This window comes from Pistacia vera, unplaced genomic scaffold, assembly GCF_008641045.1.
Source record: "Pistacia vera cultivar Batoury unplaced genomic scaffold, PisVer_v2 Contig1230, whole genome shotgun sequence".
NCBI lineage: Eukaryota > Viridiplantae > Streptophyta > Magnoliopsida > Sapindales > Anacardiaceae > Pistacia > Pistacia vera.
In genome coordinates this window covers 119,447-136,516 of record NW_022195283.1, presented here as the reverse complement: position 1 = coordinate 136,516, position 17,070 = coordinate 119,447, and the positions used below count along the sequence as shown (strand labels likewise).

Sequence of the window (17,070 nt, the reverse complement as noted above, 5' to 3'; positions counted from 1 at the left end):
TTATTGAATTCAACTAGATTGTCTCCTAATTTTATATCTTTGAATATTTTGATGAATTGCTTTTGTAATATTGAAAGGGTTTCTAATGGTTATGTGGTTTTTGGGGCGATTTTGAAGTTGGGTTTTAGCCCAAATACCGTGACATTTACTTGTTTGATTAAAGGTCTGTGTGTAGAGAGAAAGATTATGGAATCAATGAAATTGTTTAAGAAAATGATTGTTGTTGGTTGTAGGCCTAATGTGATCACTTGCAACACTTTGATTGGTGGATTGTGTAAAACAGAGAAAATAAGTGTTGCCATTAAGTTTCATGAAGAGATGGTTAATGGGAATAAAGAATTTGGTGTTATTTGTAGGCCACTTGTTGTTACTTATAATACTATAATTGATGGTCTTTGTAAGGCTGGATTGGTTGAGAAGGCTAGACAACTATTTTTGGAACACATGATTCAGTGGGGTGTGGTTCCTAAAATTTATACTTACCCCATTTTAATAAATGGTTATTGCGTGGCAGATAGAATTGGTGATGCAAGGGAATTGTTTGATTCTATAACTAGAAAGGGGTATATACCTAATGCTGTTTGCTACAATACTTTAATCAATTGGTATTGCAAGAATAAAGAAGTCAATGAAGCTCTTAGTATTTATCGAGAGATGATTTTAAAAGGAATTAGGCCTAATGTGATTACATATAACACCTTGTTAACTGGCTTTTTTCTCATAGCTAAGGTGAAAGATGGACGAAATTTAGTTGGTGAAATGCAACTTAACGATGCTTTTCCTAATTCCTAGACATATAACATTTTCATTGATGGACTTTGCAAGAATGGATGTGTTTTGGAAGCGGTGGAAATGTTCACTACTCTAGTAAATAATAAGTTTGCAGTTAGCATTGAAGGTTTGAGTTCCCTCATTGATGGATTATGTAAAACAGGGAAATTTGAAACTGCTTAGGACCTATTTCAAAATTTTTATCTTCATGGAAACCTAGTGCTAAACATTGTAACATATAGTATTTTGATCAATGAGCTGTGTAAAAATGGACAACTAGAAATGGCAAATGAGTTGTTGTCATATATGAAGAAAAAAGGTTGTGCTCCAAATGTAGTCACATTTACTACGCTTATGTTTGGTTTCCTCAAGAATAATGAGATACCAAAAGTTTTTGAACTCCTTCATAAGATGGCGGAGAAAAATGTGAAGCTGACTAAATGTACAGTGTCCTTAGTCATGCAGCTACTAATGAAGGGGAGAAAAATGTGAAGCTGACTGAATGTACAATGTCCTTAGTCATGTAGCTACTAATGAAGGCCAAAAATTATCGTGAATGTTTGAACGAGCTTCCTTAATTTCTAGTCCAAAAGCGAAATTAAAGTTTACGTGATAAACCTCTAGTGAGTATTAGACTTTTTTTGGAGCAAAGTCTTGCAAAAGTTCATCCAGCTGCCCAAATGCTTTACTTTGGTTACGGTACGAAGAAGGTTCAACTAACACTTTCATCTGTTCAGTAAACCCAACCCTTTAGTACACTTGAGAGAAACACAAAGCAAACAAAGCAAAAGAATGGAACCAGAAGATAAAATCCTAGCACCAAAAACCAAAGAAGAAGAAGACACAGACACGGCTATGGCAGATACTAACAAAAACGCAGAAGCAACAGAGCCCAACTCTCTAGACTTGAGAGAGTCAAGTGACTCGGACTCAGACTTAGACTCAGAAGATGAAGCACAACAAAAATTATCAAGTCCTAGCTTGCCAATGAGCCCTCCAACTATGAAGTCCATGTTAAAGTACGTTTTTATATCAATTTGAATATGAATTTCAATACCCAGTTCTTGGATTTTTGTTTTCAGTAATAACATTGTTTTGCTTTTTTATTGTTTTTGTTGATGGCTTGAGTACATAAGGGTTTTGAGGAAGATGGGTGAGATTGAGAAGCTGAGACAAGCAAGAGAAGCTATGAATGAGATTTTTTCCATTGACCCCTGTTATGTGGCAAGAGTGGGCTCGAGATGAAGCTTCTATTTCAACTGGTTATGTTTTAGTTTTTACATTTAGTGTTCTTGTTATTGGTTTCATGATCAAATTTTGATCGCTTAGGGTTTATGGTTAACGAGAGAAAGTATATAAAGAGAAAAAATAAATGGATTCGTTTGAAAGGAGGAAGTGATTATCTTTTGGGGTTTAAATGGTGAAAACAATGTTGAATTCAAGTTTGTGTGACTTCTATCTACTGAGTCTTAGCTCAAATGTCGGCTTAATTGAGTAAAAGAAATGAAGTTTTGAGCTTTCTTCCTTTTTTTTTTTTTTTTTTTTTTTTGTTTTGTATGTTGTAACTAGGAAGCAATGATGTTTGACTTGGGAGTTGGTTTTCAAATATTTGCGGTTGTTTGATATTTTGTTTGTTATAGATTTTGAGTTCCCTCTTGTCATTACTTGTAACGCCCAACATAGAGGTACATGATTTAAATTATGTTTTATAGCCCTTAGTTAATTTTTGTTAGAATTATTTTAAGAGAATTGAAAGAAAATGCCTTAAACTTGTATTAAGGGTAAATAGTCTTTTCCCTCAAAATTAGTTGAAAAAGTTGGGAGTGAAAAGAGATAGAATTTCATAGAGAATGCATTAAAAATGAGGGCATTATGGTCATTGACTAGGGACATAGATGGAATTTCTAAGAAAGAGTAAGGGCAAAATGGGAAAGTGTGTTTATAAACTAAAGTGTTAAGGGTTTGAAACCCTTATTTTCTTCATTCCACCGCCACACTCCTCCCCCATTTTCTCTCAAATTTTCATTCAATCCTCCAAGGATTTTGAGGGCTTTTGAGTGGTTTTTCATAGGGTTTTGATTTTAGGCTTCAAAAGGTAAGGATTCATGCTCTTTATCTATGATTTATTTGTGTAAAAGTTGAGCTCTTATGATGTTTATGCTTAGGGTTAAGAGAAGATTTGAATCCAACAAGAGTAGAGAGCTTAGGAGAGACTACTCAATCATAAGGTAAGCAAATTCCACTCAAAAATCCAATTTAAGTTAAAGTTTAAGAAAATCAAGTGAGTAGAGATTTCTTTTAAATATGCATATGTTATGATTAATGAGACATTGAGATGAGATTGATGATTATTTATGCTTGTTGTTGGATATATTTGAGTATGAGAAGTGTATGTGATGGTATGATGATGGGTTGAAACTGGAAGAATTGGAGAAACTTTTGGGAGTGTTTTCGCCGTGTAGGTATGGTGATGTTACAAGAGAGTTTTTCTCTAAATTTGGATGGTTTAAAAAACTAAAAGAATGATAATTACATTAGAGTTTGTTTATGCACAAGTATTGTTTGATGAAATGCCTAAGAGAAGTATGGGTTTGAGTAGAAACCTTAATTTTATGCAACATTACATATGTGCATTTCATAAATGCATTTAAGTGAGAAATTTTAAGCATGAGCCATCCATATGCATATAATTGTGTATGTGTAGAAACTTAAGAAAGAATAAAGAATAAGGACTAAAGACTAAAGAATAAAGAAAGAAAGAATAAAACATTCTAAGAATAAAGAGAACGAAAGAATAAGCATTAAGGAACTAAAGAAAGAAAAAGTGTTAAAGAAGAGAAAAGAACAGGTTGGTGTGATGGGGAACCGTGAGTGTTAAGAAGAAATTCCCACATACACGCCACCTTAATTAAGTGGCATAAGAAGAAGAAGAATTATACGACCCGTAAGAGTGTATGTGGATGAGGGTTGTGCCAAGAAGAATTCCTACATGCACGTCACCTTAATTGAGTGACTAAGAAGAAAGAAAGAATTTTGTACAGTCAACAAGAGTGCATGTAGATGAGGGTTGTACTCACTCACACGGCCAAGGTTCCAAATCCATGTATCAACCGAGTCCGATCGACAAACAATAAGAATAAGAAAGAATAAGAATGAAAAAAGAAAGAATGAGAAAGAGTAAGAATAAGAAAGAATGAGAAGGCTTGAACAAGCAAAGAAGAAGAAAAGAAAAGAAAAACAAGAAAGAAAAGAAAAGAAAATAGAAATAGAAAGAAGAAAGAAAATACATTTTTGCATTACTGCATATGCATTTCGTTCATGCATATTACCATGAATTTTATAATGGTTAGAAAGAATAGAAAGAATGGGAAGAAAGAATAGAGAGGAAGAAAGAACAGAGAGAATTAGAAAGAAAGAAAAAACAGTGAGAATTAGAAACAGAGAAAGAATTAAAGAAGAAAGAAAGAAGAAGAGAATTAAGTAAGGAAAGAACCAAATAAGGAGAAGAGTTAAGGGATTTACTTACTGAGCATTTTTATGCTCACCCCGTTGTTTTTCCATGTTTTTGCAGGAAACAGGTGAGCAGCGATCGGAAAGACGTCAACAAGCGGAGAGAATTGGCATTACTGTCCACCGTTGCTAAGTTTTTGTACTTGTTATTTTGATATATGTAAAGAATTATATTTTGTATGTAAAGAAAAATTTGGGCCCAACTATTTTCATATGCTAATTATGTATGTTTTCATAGTATATGTTATAAAATATACTGTTAGAAAGAAGTCGTTACATTACTTTTATGGACAACCTGCTTACCCTCTTGGAAAACTCATTTCTCTTAGTATAAGTATATTAATTTCTCGAAAACATGAAGCTCAATGTTGAAAATCAGTAAGTGTACCTCTTGATGATAGTTACCACCAAAGCAAAAAAATAAAAGGGCGGTCAGCTAAATTTTTAAGATTTCGATCTTTTCTTGTTCTACATGACTGATACAAGCTCTGGGTATACTTTAAGATTTTATCGCTTTGTCTAGCTAAATGTAGTTTCTTGCTGAATCTCTGCTTCAACTTTGCAGACCTAAGGAATTTCTGGGGATTGAGAATATTTATGAAAGAGGAGCTTCTGATTATCTGGTAGATTTTTGTTATCATTATGGATTTTGAATTACTTTATGCGTTGATTTATGGATTAAAACATAGTGATCTTTAGAATTCTCATTTGTGGTATTTTTAGTTATTTTCCTAAAAATAACTTTCGGATAAAAAAATTCAGCTTGCCAGATCTATGACTTTTGACTGGCTGAATTATTCCAATAAGTAATTACCAATGACAAAATGGCTCATTAGTTTCATTTGTATGGTAGAGATGATTGTAGGCCTCGCAATTCAGAACGGATATCAATATTCTTACATTTGTGATGGCGTTTAAAGACACATGGTTCCTTTTTGATGTAGTATCAAATTTTTCTTTCAAATTAGGCGATAGGATAAACTTTTTCAAACTTCTTGGGAATGGAAATCTATTTTTTTAAGTGGTAGTACATTTTCAAAGTTTTAATTCCATGTTTTCATATTTTTCCCTACTTTTTGTGGGAAATCAAGTTCTTGCTACTTTCAGTCAGAATTTGCATATATGTGGAATTAGGGGATAAAAATATTAATTCCGTTCTTTGGAGTTCCTTTAACTAAGTAGTTCTTTAAAATTGAACGACTAGAACTTGTTCTGGTGCAGTCTGTCTCACTTTGGTGTGACTGCTTGAGATTTGTGCAAGAATATGATCCATCTGTACGTGAATTTTCACCTAATGGTTTTGCAATGGGAAGAAATCTCTTCAAGCGTGCTATAACTGTTACTGGTTTGCATGTTGCTGAAGGCAGTAAAATATGGGAAGCATACAGGGAATTTGAGCAAGCCTTTCTCTATACGATAGATAAGACCAACATTAAGGTGATAATTTATAATATATATATTAGAAACTTATTAGAATATGTGCCTGAAGGGGATGCATTCTTTTAATCAATTTACTTGATTATTTAAAGTATTATTCCATCTTGCTAGTTTGGTATTATGGTTAATAACGCTTTTGTGTGTCTTCCTTTATATTTCCTAGAACCATGGCTCAAGTTGCATGCCTTGTTTATTTTAGAAACCTTTTTTCTTCCTTTTGTCATTATGTATAGTTCATAAATTTTGTTCTTTCATTTCCCTATGAAGTGCTATGTACCCAGAAAAAGTATCTGTTTTCAAAATTTACATTTGTAAAATTATTGCTCTTTTGCAGGAAAAAGAAAAACAGCTTCAACGCATCCGAAGTATATTTCACCGTTAGTTGTCTCTTCCCCTTGCTAACGTAAGGTCAACCCTTCTCACCTGCTAGTCTTGGGAAGTGGAATTGGGGACTACTTTAGATGTTGAATCAAGTGATTTAGATGGGATTCCTTCTATTGTTGCCTCAGCTTATCAAAAGGCATTGGAGATGTATAATGCTCGAGCTGATTTTGAAGAACAGATTGCAAGGCAAGATATATCTGACTCCAAAAAATTTCAGTAATTCACAATATATAACATTTACTATCAGATATTGTTTCAGACAGCTAAATGATAATGTTGGGGCTCTTACATGATACCTTAAGCATTTAGGTTAAATGGTAACTTAATATGATATTAAAGTAGAGGTCATGAATTGAGTCTCCCATCTATTACATCCTGTTATACTTGGGTTGGTCTTTCTGTCTGAATTTGGGATTGATTTATGTAACATGTGAAGATGCCTGTTACAAAGCTTAATACCATTGTTGTGCCCTTGCCTTTTAAAGCTTAAGCTTTTAGGTCAAGTTGTTTATCAAAAAAGTGGCTATTGAAATTTCATTATAAATTCAATTTCTTATGGTCTTTCTTGCTTCTAATATAAGTAATTAGGTTATCTAAACTTTAGACCTTCTATTCTTCTTTTTCTTCTTTTCTTGGGGGTGGGGGGTTGCACAAGGACTTGCAATGTGGCAATAGGTTACTTTTTTTTTTTCCTTCTTTAAAGTGTTAATATTATCATTTTAATTTGAAATGTTTGCAGATCTACTTGAAGTTTGATCAGTCTTCGAGAGATCCAGCCCGCGTTTAACTTCTCTATGAACGTGCTATTACCAAGTTTCCTATATCAAGTGATATGTGGCTTGATTATACTCGCTATTTGGATAAAACCTTGAAGGTTTCACCCATATTTTCTCTTTTCAATGCTTTATGTTTCAAGTATTTGTAATTTTAGCAATTAATCATTTATTTTTCCCTTCAGGTTGGAAATATTGTGCAGGATGTCCATTCCAGGGCTAGGAAAAATTGTCCTTAGGTTGGTGATCTTTGGGTTAGATCTTTGCTCACTTTGGAACGTTGTCATGCACCTAAGAAAGAGATATGTACTGTAAGTTTCAGTTGTTACCCTTCATCTGTTGCGAATTATGAGAGATTGTTATAAGTTTCATAAACTTTAGCGTTGGAATTTCATTATGCTCATTTTACAAATATAGAGGTTTACTCTTGTTGTTTAAAAAGATTTTCATATCATATTCAGGTCTTTGAGAAGTCCCTTCTATGGACTTTTTTTACCATTGAGGAGGTAAAGATATTCTTTTCTCTAATTTGAAAGATTGACTTACTGCTCTTTGGAACTTGTTATTGTTTCATCTACACTTTATGCTTTAAAGATCTTTGTTAATCGGGCCCTCTTTGTTTTAGTACCTAAACTTATTCCTCACTCAAGTGGATGGGTTGCGACGAGGAATCCTTTTGCCTAGAGCAGAAGAGGATGAACTGAATTTTCCATTGATAAGGGAAACCTTTCAAGTTCGCATATGTATACTGTTCATTTTTCCTTGTTAAAATTGTTTTTACTCGATGTCAAGAACTTTAAGCTTCTCAAGACATTTGTAGATGCTCTATTCATGGTGAATTTTGGATGAAGAAAATGTGGACCTTGTAGCTAGTCTACTCTTTAAGGGTCTAGGCATAGATCCCCTACGAATGTGTATCAAGTGCTTCTACCCTTAGACTCCGAAGAAAAGTCTATTAATTTACTTCATTTAGTGTGCTGTTATAGTACCATTATGACCACTTTATGTAGAAATTATAGTGCATAACTCTCAGTACTCCAAGAGGGCTTTTGCTAATTACTAGATTATTACCTTTGTTAATTGTTTTGTCATGGAATAGTGTCCTTTGCTAAAAAATTTGTCATTCAGTATTAGAGTTGCATGCACAGAAGATACCTTTATGGATCTGTGAATTTATAAAATTGGCATGTCATTTCCAACTGGTACATCGTTATTGTGTAATGACTGTCTTCAATATTTTTGTTTATAAACAATTAGCCTAATGTGTCTTTAGTGTACATCGAAATTGTAGGCTCTGTATGATTGGATGTATTATATATACTTGAATACTTAACTATGCAGTTTCTTCCTTTTAGCACGCATCATATTACTTATCTCAGTAGATGAAGAATGTAAATGGTTTGCTACATTTGTATGCTTATTGGGCTCGTTTGGAGCTAAATTTGGTTGTAGCTCTGGGTGTTTGGGAGAGCCTGGCTAAGATCTGGTTTGGCCCATTTATCCTTCTCTTTCTTATCCTGTATAGTTCAATATGATTGATTTATGATTCATCTTTGTATTTTTTCCATATAACTTGCTTTTTGTCTGTGCAGCAAGTCAATGTTGGAAGCCTAGCAAGGTTATATAGCTATGGAAATTGAATTGGGACATTTAAACGAAGCTAGGTCAGTCTACAGGAGATGCTATAGTAAAAGATTTAATGGGACAGCTTCAGAGGCATAATTCTTTTACATTACTTGCTTTCAATTATATATTTTTTTTTTAAATTGTTGCTTTTAGTAGTATACGATACAGCTTTATTTAATCAATTGATATTTTTCATCTGCAATGCAAACATTTCTTTCTTTATTCTCTTTTTGTAGCTGATGGAAGTTGAAACCAGACAAACGACTTAAGTCAAGGTTGTTAAAATGTTGTTTATCAAGTAGGGCAATTTATGGAGATCTTTTGAACTCCTAATGGAGAATCATGCTCTGCAGCTGAGAATATTTTTAGAGAGTAGCCTTGCAATAGGTCAACCTGTTACTCGGGAACCAGAATCACAATGGTTTAATATGTCATTTTTTATAATTTTTCCAAATCATACATAAATGATATATGACAGTATCACTAGGGGTCATGCTAGTTGAAAATCCATGACATTTATTTTTTTAACTTTAAACTTTTGAGTTACTGATACTCTGATGAAATTATGGCATATATGAAGCAATCACATTTAAACCATAGGTAGTGGAGTAGTTTTTGAAATGGAATACGCTGATATAAGAGTAGAGTAGGACACCCTAGATTTCCTTATTTACAAATAGTATACCCATTGTTATTCAGAAATAAAAGTTTATTTTCTTTTAAGTGTGAAACTTGTCAACTTGCCAAATACACCAAATCTATCTATCTAGCTCATAAATATAAGAGTTCTAGGCTTTTTTAATAATTCATCGTGATATTTGGGGGCCATCTAGAGTTACAAATATTGTAGGGTCTAAGTGGTTCATTACGTTTATTGATGATCACACTAGAGTATGTTGGGTATACTTGATGAAAACCAAGTTTGAAACAAGTCAATTGTTCAAAAACTTTCATTCAATGGTTGAAGCTCGGTTTCGAGAAAAATCTAGGTTTTACTGACTGATAATGGTAAGAAATATTTTCACTCTATCCTAAGAAACTACCTATTACCTTTGTTAGTAAATACGGGTACGGTAAAAAAACGGTACGGGAATTTTACGGGAATGATACGGCAAACGGTGAAAAATATGTTTATAAAAATTCGGCCTTAAAATTCGGATACGGGAAAAATATGGTACGGGTATATACGGGTTTAATACGGTATATTGTCAATAATACGTTTTGAAAAATACGGTAATATTAATCCTGATTTTAGTATTTTTTATGATCATTAAATTAATTATTTTCTATTTTTCTTTATATGTGTATGATTTATATTTTTTTAATTATAATATTTTAGTTTATTATTATAAATATTATAGAAGTGATCAATTATTAAATAAAACAAATAATTTTATTTGTCTTTTAAGTTGAAGAAGAAGAAGATAAGACAAACAGTGGTGTTTGTTGAAGAATAGTTGAAGAGGAAGAGAGGTAGGGACGCCGAAAAAGAGAAGAAAAGAGAAAGAGGGCACAAAAAAAGAGAAGAAGAAAGAAGAGGGCGCCAAAAGAAAGAAAGAGAAAGAAAGCGGGCGCCAAAAAGAGACTGACATCGCGCTTAAGAGACTGAGTATAAAACGACGTCGTTTTGATCAAATTTCACCTAAAACGACGTCGTTTTGGCTCAGTAAATAATAAAATTTTATTTTTAAAAATACGGCCGAATTATACGGGAATTATACGCGAATTATACGTGAATTATACGGCTAAGGCATATAATTCGCGTATAATTCGGCTGTGCTTATAGAATACGGGAATTCGCGTTTTATACGCGAATTATACGGTTGGGCGTATAATTCGCATATAAAACGCGAATTTACTAACAGGGCCTATTACATCACGGGATTGTACATCAAAGCTCTTGTGTTAATACCCCTCAACAAAATGGGATAGCTGAAAGAAACAATAGGCACCTATTAGAGATAGCTAGAGTCTTAATGTTTACCATGAATGTACCTAAATATTTTTGGAGTCATGCGATTTTAACAGCTGCATATTTGATAAATAGATTACCTACTAGAATTCTTGATTTTCATACACCTCCTAAGATTTTGCTAAAGATCTTTCCTAGTTGTAGGATCCTAAATACTTTAACTTTAAAGGTGTTTGGATGTACCGTTTTTGTACATGTTATGTCTCCTAATAGAGGAAAGCTAGACTCTAGGGCCATTAAATGTATCTTGCTTGGATATTCTCCCACACAGAAAGACTATTAGTGCTATTGTCATATAAAGAGAAAATTATATGTCTCTAGTGATGTTAAATTTTTTTAGTCACATCCATTCTTTCTAACTTCCCTTTAGAAGAGAATTTGAGAAATTGTGAAGGTCATTCAAGGGAAGTAGTGTTACCCTTACAACCACACTTGAGTCAATCTTAGTAGTCTCCCAATCCAGGTTAAAGTTCAAAGTCACCTAGTTTCCTATAGGTTAGCCTTGTCCTATAAGAATGAGTTAGTCTCCTAGTCAGCCTAATTCAGGTTAGGTTCCTATAGGTCAGCCTAGTCCCATAAGTATGAGTCAGTCTCATAGTCAACCTACCAATTTAGGTCTTACTCCAACTATATAGCCCACTCTTGGTAAACCAAACTCTCAGGAAAGATTGGAACCAAGGGGAGGTCTGGAGAGATTAAATCAGTCGAGTCTTCAATGTTATTCTCGAAGAATTGACTATTAAAGTGGAAGGAAACCTAATGATTTGCATGAGAAATCGTCCCAACTAGACGAAACAGTGATTCACAGTCATAAGGTAAGAAGAACTATTGCACTAAGATCCTAAATCAGGGCATGATGATTTACATTTACCTATTACACTAAGGAAGGGTGTTAGATCCTATACGTTGCATCATATTACTAAGTATGTGGCATACAATAAGTTGGCAGATGATTTTTTGGCATTCACCACTAATCTCTCAGTTGAGAAGGTTCCAGCATCGATACATGAGGCATTAGGGGATGAAAAGTGGAGGAAGACTGTGATAAAGGAGATGGAGGCTCTTAAGAAAAAACAAGACTTGGGAGCTGGTGAGTTTACCTAGAGGGAAAGCAACTATGAGCGCAAGTGGGTGTTTACTAATAAGTATAAGGCAGATGGAACATTTGAAAGGTATAAGGCAAAACTGGCAATAAGGGGATTTATGCAAATGTATGGAGTAGACTATGAGGTGACCTTTGCTCCGGTGGCTAAGTTGAATACTATCAGGCTGTTCATCACTTGCAATAAATCTAGATTGGCCTTTATAACAACTAGATGTGAAAAAACATGTTTTTTGTTAGAGTAGGTGCCCTAGAGCCAATCAATTATTGTAAAATTGACTCTTTGTAATAATGTTCATTAATCAATAAAAGGCATTTTATTTTATATCGCGTAAATCATTATTATTGCAATATGTATTGATATATGTTTTTATACACTTAAGAAGTAGCTTGAGACATAGTAGAGAAATTGAGTATAAGCTACTTTAAGAGCTAAGAAAGAGAGAGAATAGAGTAGGTTGTGCGATGGGGAACCCGTGAGTAATGGGTAGAGTATTCCCGCATGTACGCCGCATTGAGAGAGAGCGGCATGAGTATGAGAGAAGTGGTGTAGCCCGTGAGAGTGCATGCGGATGAGGGCTATACCCGAGAGTACCCGAGAGAGAGTTTATACACTCACATGGCCAAGGGTTCCGAATCCATGCATAACCGAGTCCGATCGGCTAAAATGAGTAGAAGTCACATAGAGTGCGAGCGAGTCCCGGCCGTGCCTTCGGTAAGATGAGGCAGTGACTACTAGAGAGAGAGTTAAGAAAAAGAGTTATGAGAAAGAGAAAGTAGTAAGAAGTATAAAGAGAGAGTAAATGAGGATTGTAAGGAAAGAATTAGAGAGAGAGAGTTACGGGGATAGATGAGTAGAGGATTTACTTACTGAGCATTATTTTAGTGCTCACCCCGTTGTTTTCCTATGTTTTGCAGGATCTAGGTTAGGACTCTGTCGGATGGATGTCGGCGCTCTAGGAGAAGCGGTTACACTGTCTATTATGTTTTTGATGACTTTTGTACACATTATAATTTTGTGTAAAAATGTATATGTTGTAAAGAATATCTATGTATATATATATGTTTAATAAAAAGAAAAATTTGGGCCCAATTTCTTTATATTACTTTACATGTATTTCATATGAGTATTTGAGTAAAAAGTGGCTATTACATTTACTTAAATTATAATTCTCTTTGTTTCTTTAACCATCCAAAATGAGAGCCAAACTCCCATGTATCCTCATAATCCCTACACGGCAAAACACTCCCAAAATTCTTCCAATTCCAACCAAATTTCAAACCATCATCATACAATCAAAAACACTTTTTATACTCAAATATATCCAACAACAAGTATAAATAATTATCAATCTCATTTCAATTTCTCAACAATCATAACACATACATGCTTAAAGAAATCTCTACTCAATTGATTTCTTAAACCTTAACTTGAGTTGGAGTTTAAGGGGAATTTACTTACCTTATACTTGAATAATCTCCACTAAAGCTCTCTACTCTTGTTGGATTCAAACATTCTCTTAACCCTAAGCATAAACTTAATAAGAATTCAACTTCTACGCAAATAAATCATATATATAAAGCAAGAATTCTTACCCCTTATTGCCTAGGATCAAAACCTTATTAAATTTCACTCAAAAGCCCTCAAAATCCTTGGAAAATAAGTGAAAATTTGAGAGAAAATGGAGAAGGAAAGTGGCGGTGGAAAGGAGAGAAATAAGGGTTACAAACCCTTAATATCTTATTTTATAAACATACTTTCCCATTTTGCCCTTACACTTTCTTAGAAATTCCATCTATGTCCCTTAGTCAATTACCATAATGCCTTTATTTTTATTGCATTTTACATGAAATTCTCTCTCTTTTCACTCCCCATTTTTTCAACTAATTTTGAGTGAAAAGACCATTTTACCCTTAATGCAAGATTTAAGGCATTTTCTTCATATTCTCTTAAAATAACTTTTAACAAAAATCAACTAAGGGCTATAAAAACATAAATTAAATTACATACCTCCGTGTGGGCGTTACACCATTTGTATTGAATCCTCTAGTGGGTAAATCCAATAAACTTGCAAGCAACAAGCACCCATGTGTCGCACCAAGTTGTCACCAAACAACTTTGACATGTGAGATCTGTCACTACCTTTCGGTAGGGTCGTTCAACGTTATGATAGTCTTACCGTATTATCTATGCCCTTGGTCAGAATACTATAAAGGCTATGGATGTTTCTAGAATGGCCGCCAAATGTGATCATAGGGTCCTCACAATCAAGATTTGAAACACTTGATTCCCTCGTCACGATTCTACCATTCTAAGGACATATATCATTACATATAGTTAAACATAAATTACACGATGTAAAATTCCTTTATTAATATATATATATATATATAAACATGTTACAAATGGTCAAATATATCATATCGATTGGCTCTAGGGCACCTACTCTAATAATTACAAGAATGACACCATTCCAGGAAGTCGTTCAAATTTTTGGAAGTTTTGGAATTTTTTGTCTTCAAGAGATCCAAGATGGAATACCCATTCGCGATAGGGGAATGCTTGTTTGCAATAAAGGAATGACCATTCCAAGTTGGCGAACGATCATTCCAAACCCTAAAATTCAAAGACAAGTGACCGTTGGTGTTAGGAACGCCCGTTCCTCTAGGTTCTGCAATTTTTTAGAAAGTTGCAACGGTGCATTAAATGAAGCAACAACCATATTTCAGATCAGAGTATAAAAGCTCACTTTGAATAACAGCGAAGTGGCGAAAACAAGAAAGAGAACAGTGCAACAATCAATCTTGCAAACCCTAGAGCTCAATCTTAAACTAAAATTATTCCCTCATTTATACTAAAAACGCATGTCCTTAGAGAGAAACTAAAAACCCATTGTGTATCAGCCTAGCTTAGAGGTAATCATTCATAAAAAACATTTGATTTATCTTTGTGGGCAAAATCCTGTAAAGCTAGAGATGAAATCATGTCAAACTATTGTAGAGGCAAAATCTTGTCAAATTATTGTCTTGGCAAAATTCGAGTCTAATGGAACTTCAAAGAGGTTGCCTTGAAGAAGTCGATGTAGGAAGCACTTGATCAAAGCACTGAACCACTATAAATCTCTAAGCATTTCTCTTCTCTCAAATCATTTATTACTTGTTGCTTATTTATTGCTTCTCATTATTGTTATTTATTGCTCATAGCATTTGGGTAGTTGAGAAATTTATTATTCCGTATTAATTTCTACTAACTCCTATTCACCCTCCCCCTTCTCTAGGAGTATTTTTCATATTAGCGTTTTAATTATTTGATGATGCACTCTGTAATTTGATTTGACGATGCATTGAGGCTCAATTTTTTTATTTTGTCATTTGTAATGTAGCTGGGCTCTAATTTTTTTTTTTTTTAATTTCATGACACATTCTGTGAATTTATTTGAATGAGTATGATTGAGCTCCATCTCAAGCTCAAATTCAAGCCTGGGCTCAAGCTCAAAAAGGGCTCACCTTTTAAATGAGCCTCGCTTGAAGCGAACTCGAGCTTAGCCTCCTATCCTGAGCTCGAGTTCAAACCATGGTTTTCAAGGCTCGCCAAGCTCGAGCTCGATGAATTTTTGATGAATCAAACTCAAGTAAGGGGGGGGGGGGGAGCTGTCCCTACTTATGACACTATTTAATATATATTTTCTAGTTTTGTTTTCAGTAACTTTTCATTCACCATTCATAATTTTCTGATTTATGCTTTACTCAAAATGACATATGCACTGGGTAGTTTAGATTACTTTTGCTCATTAAAACTCATTGGCTGTTAATGATAATTCTCAGAAAGAACTTAAACATAATTTCTAGTGATTCGCTTAGCCATGCAACTGATCAACCCTTGTCTAATAAAAATAACAAAGAGATAAACTCTCTCTCAAAGAAGAGGTAGTTACTAAGGAGTTTAAAACATAATTTACGTAAAGCATCAGACATAGCTTTCTAGGCTGCAAATGTGCATCAAATTAAACAATTTATAACTGCTCAGAGCCCAGCGCATGTTCATCATTTACCAATCATTTGTAAATTCTATCAACCGAAAATAAATAATTTTATACAAGGGGACCTTAGAGGTAATGCTTATGGTTGTCATCAAAATACAATCAGGTCTCAAAGATTCCATGCCGTCATCGGAACCCCACAAGCTAAAAAAATTTATAAACAAAATCTAACCCTAAACTAAATGAGAAATTACTAAAAATTTAGAGAAAGGTGAAAGTTATTTGGTAGGATAATTATTCACTGTGTTTGTAGAAAATTAGAAGGCGAAATGACTCAACATTCCTACACAAATCGAAGGCTCTTGAATCTTGAGACAACAAGATGAGAATCACAAATCTATACTAATCACATAAACTACAATAGCACATATAAAAGTTATGGACTTTACTTCTTGCCTCTCTTAAACAGAAAATGCAATGAAAAGATCCTAAGAGCAAAACAACTACAATTACAGCAAAACTATAGGAAAGAACCACAGCTAACCAAACCTCCCCTGAATGAACCATATCGCTAGGACTAGCCTACCTTATTAGCACAAAAAAAATAATGCAGAAAATGTAGCATTCTAGCTAAAACAGCAAAAAGGAAAGATCTACAAAGACTGTAGACATGTAGCACCTTCCCAGAAACTGCAAACAAAAAGTAGCACTCTCCCACCAACTACAGCTCTAGAAAATTGGCAATTTTCCCACGCTTCACTTCCAACAAACACAAAATTGCCTCAAAAGGAACTGGTACAAGATTACATTAATATTCTGTGAAAATTAGTGTTCATGGTAGAATATGACAACCAAAGAATTTGTACATACTATCAAAAAGCAACAAAAAGGCTACTTTTATAGAAGCAGGATGTATGCCACATACCCAACTGTAGAGCTTGACGAAAAAGAATCCAAATCTTTCAAAGACGACATGTCTACACTAGTGAATTGCCTTAACTGCTATAAAGCGGGAAGCCCCATATTCAATCTAGTCATGTATCTTGAAAAGCTGAATTGCCCTGACTGCTCTCGTCTAACCGGCCCTATAAATCCTGAAAATTAAAAATAAAATAAATAAAATAAAAGAACATGATAGACCCAGGGTATCCAAATGGTATTCGCATAAGATAGGAAATGGGAGGAAAGCGCAAAAGGGGTAAAGCATATGGGGATAGGTGTCTTGTTAGTTATTAGAATCCTGGTGTCAAAATAAAGGGGAGGAATAGTAGGGGTAAGGGATATCTTTTGTTTTTGTGCATGAATTGAGTCTGGGAGGTGCTGGCCCTCGAGGACTAGCTGGCGATACTGTTTTATTCCAAAACTGAATGTCATCTTCTCCATTTTTTTTTATTAATCAAGTTTGAATATATTACTCTCTTTGATATTTTTGTTTGTTGGGTTGCTTGTTGCCTTTGTTTGTATTTTGAGAAGCATATTGTTGTGTTGAGTTATGGCTATTTATTGTGATTGGCG

The 17,070-nt window shown here is 34.1% G+C and overlaps 2 non-coding genes across 2 annotated transcripts; both read right to left on the bottom strand.

Moving 5' to 3' along the window:
• Positions 1–15,539: 15,539 nt before the first annotated feature.
• Positions 15,540–15,627, bottom strand: LOC116117523. Its single transcript, XR_004125976.1, has one exon. It is a non-coding gene; the product is annotated as a small nucleolar RNA snoR118 (small nucleolar RNA).
• A 50-nt stretch (positions 15,628–15,677) lies between these two features.
• On the bottom strand, positions 15,678–15,749 carry LOC116117516. The gene has a single exon (XR_004125975.1). It is a non-coding gene; the product is annotated as a small nucleolar RNA R66 (small nucleolar RNA).
• Between the last annotated feature and the right edge of the window lie 1,321 nt (positions 15,750–17,070).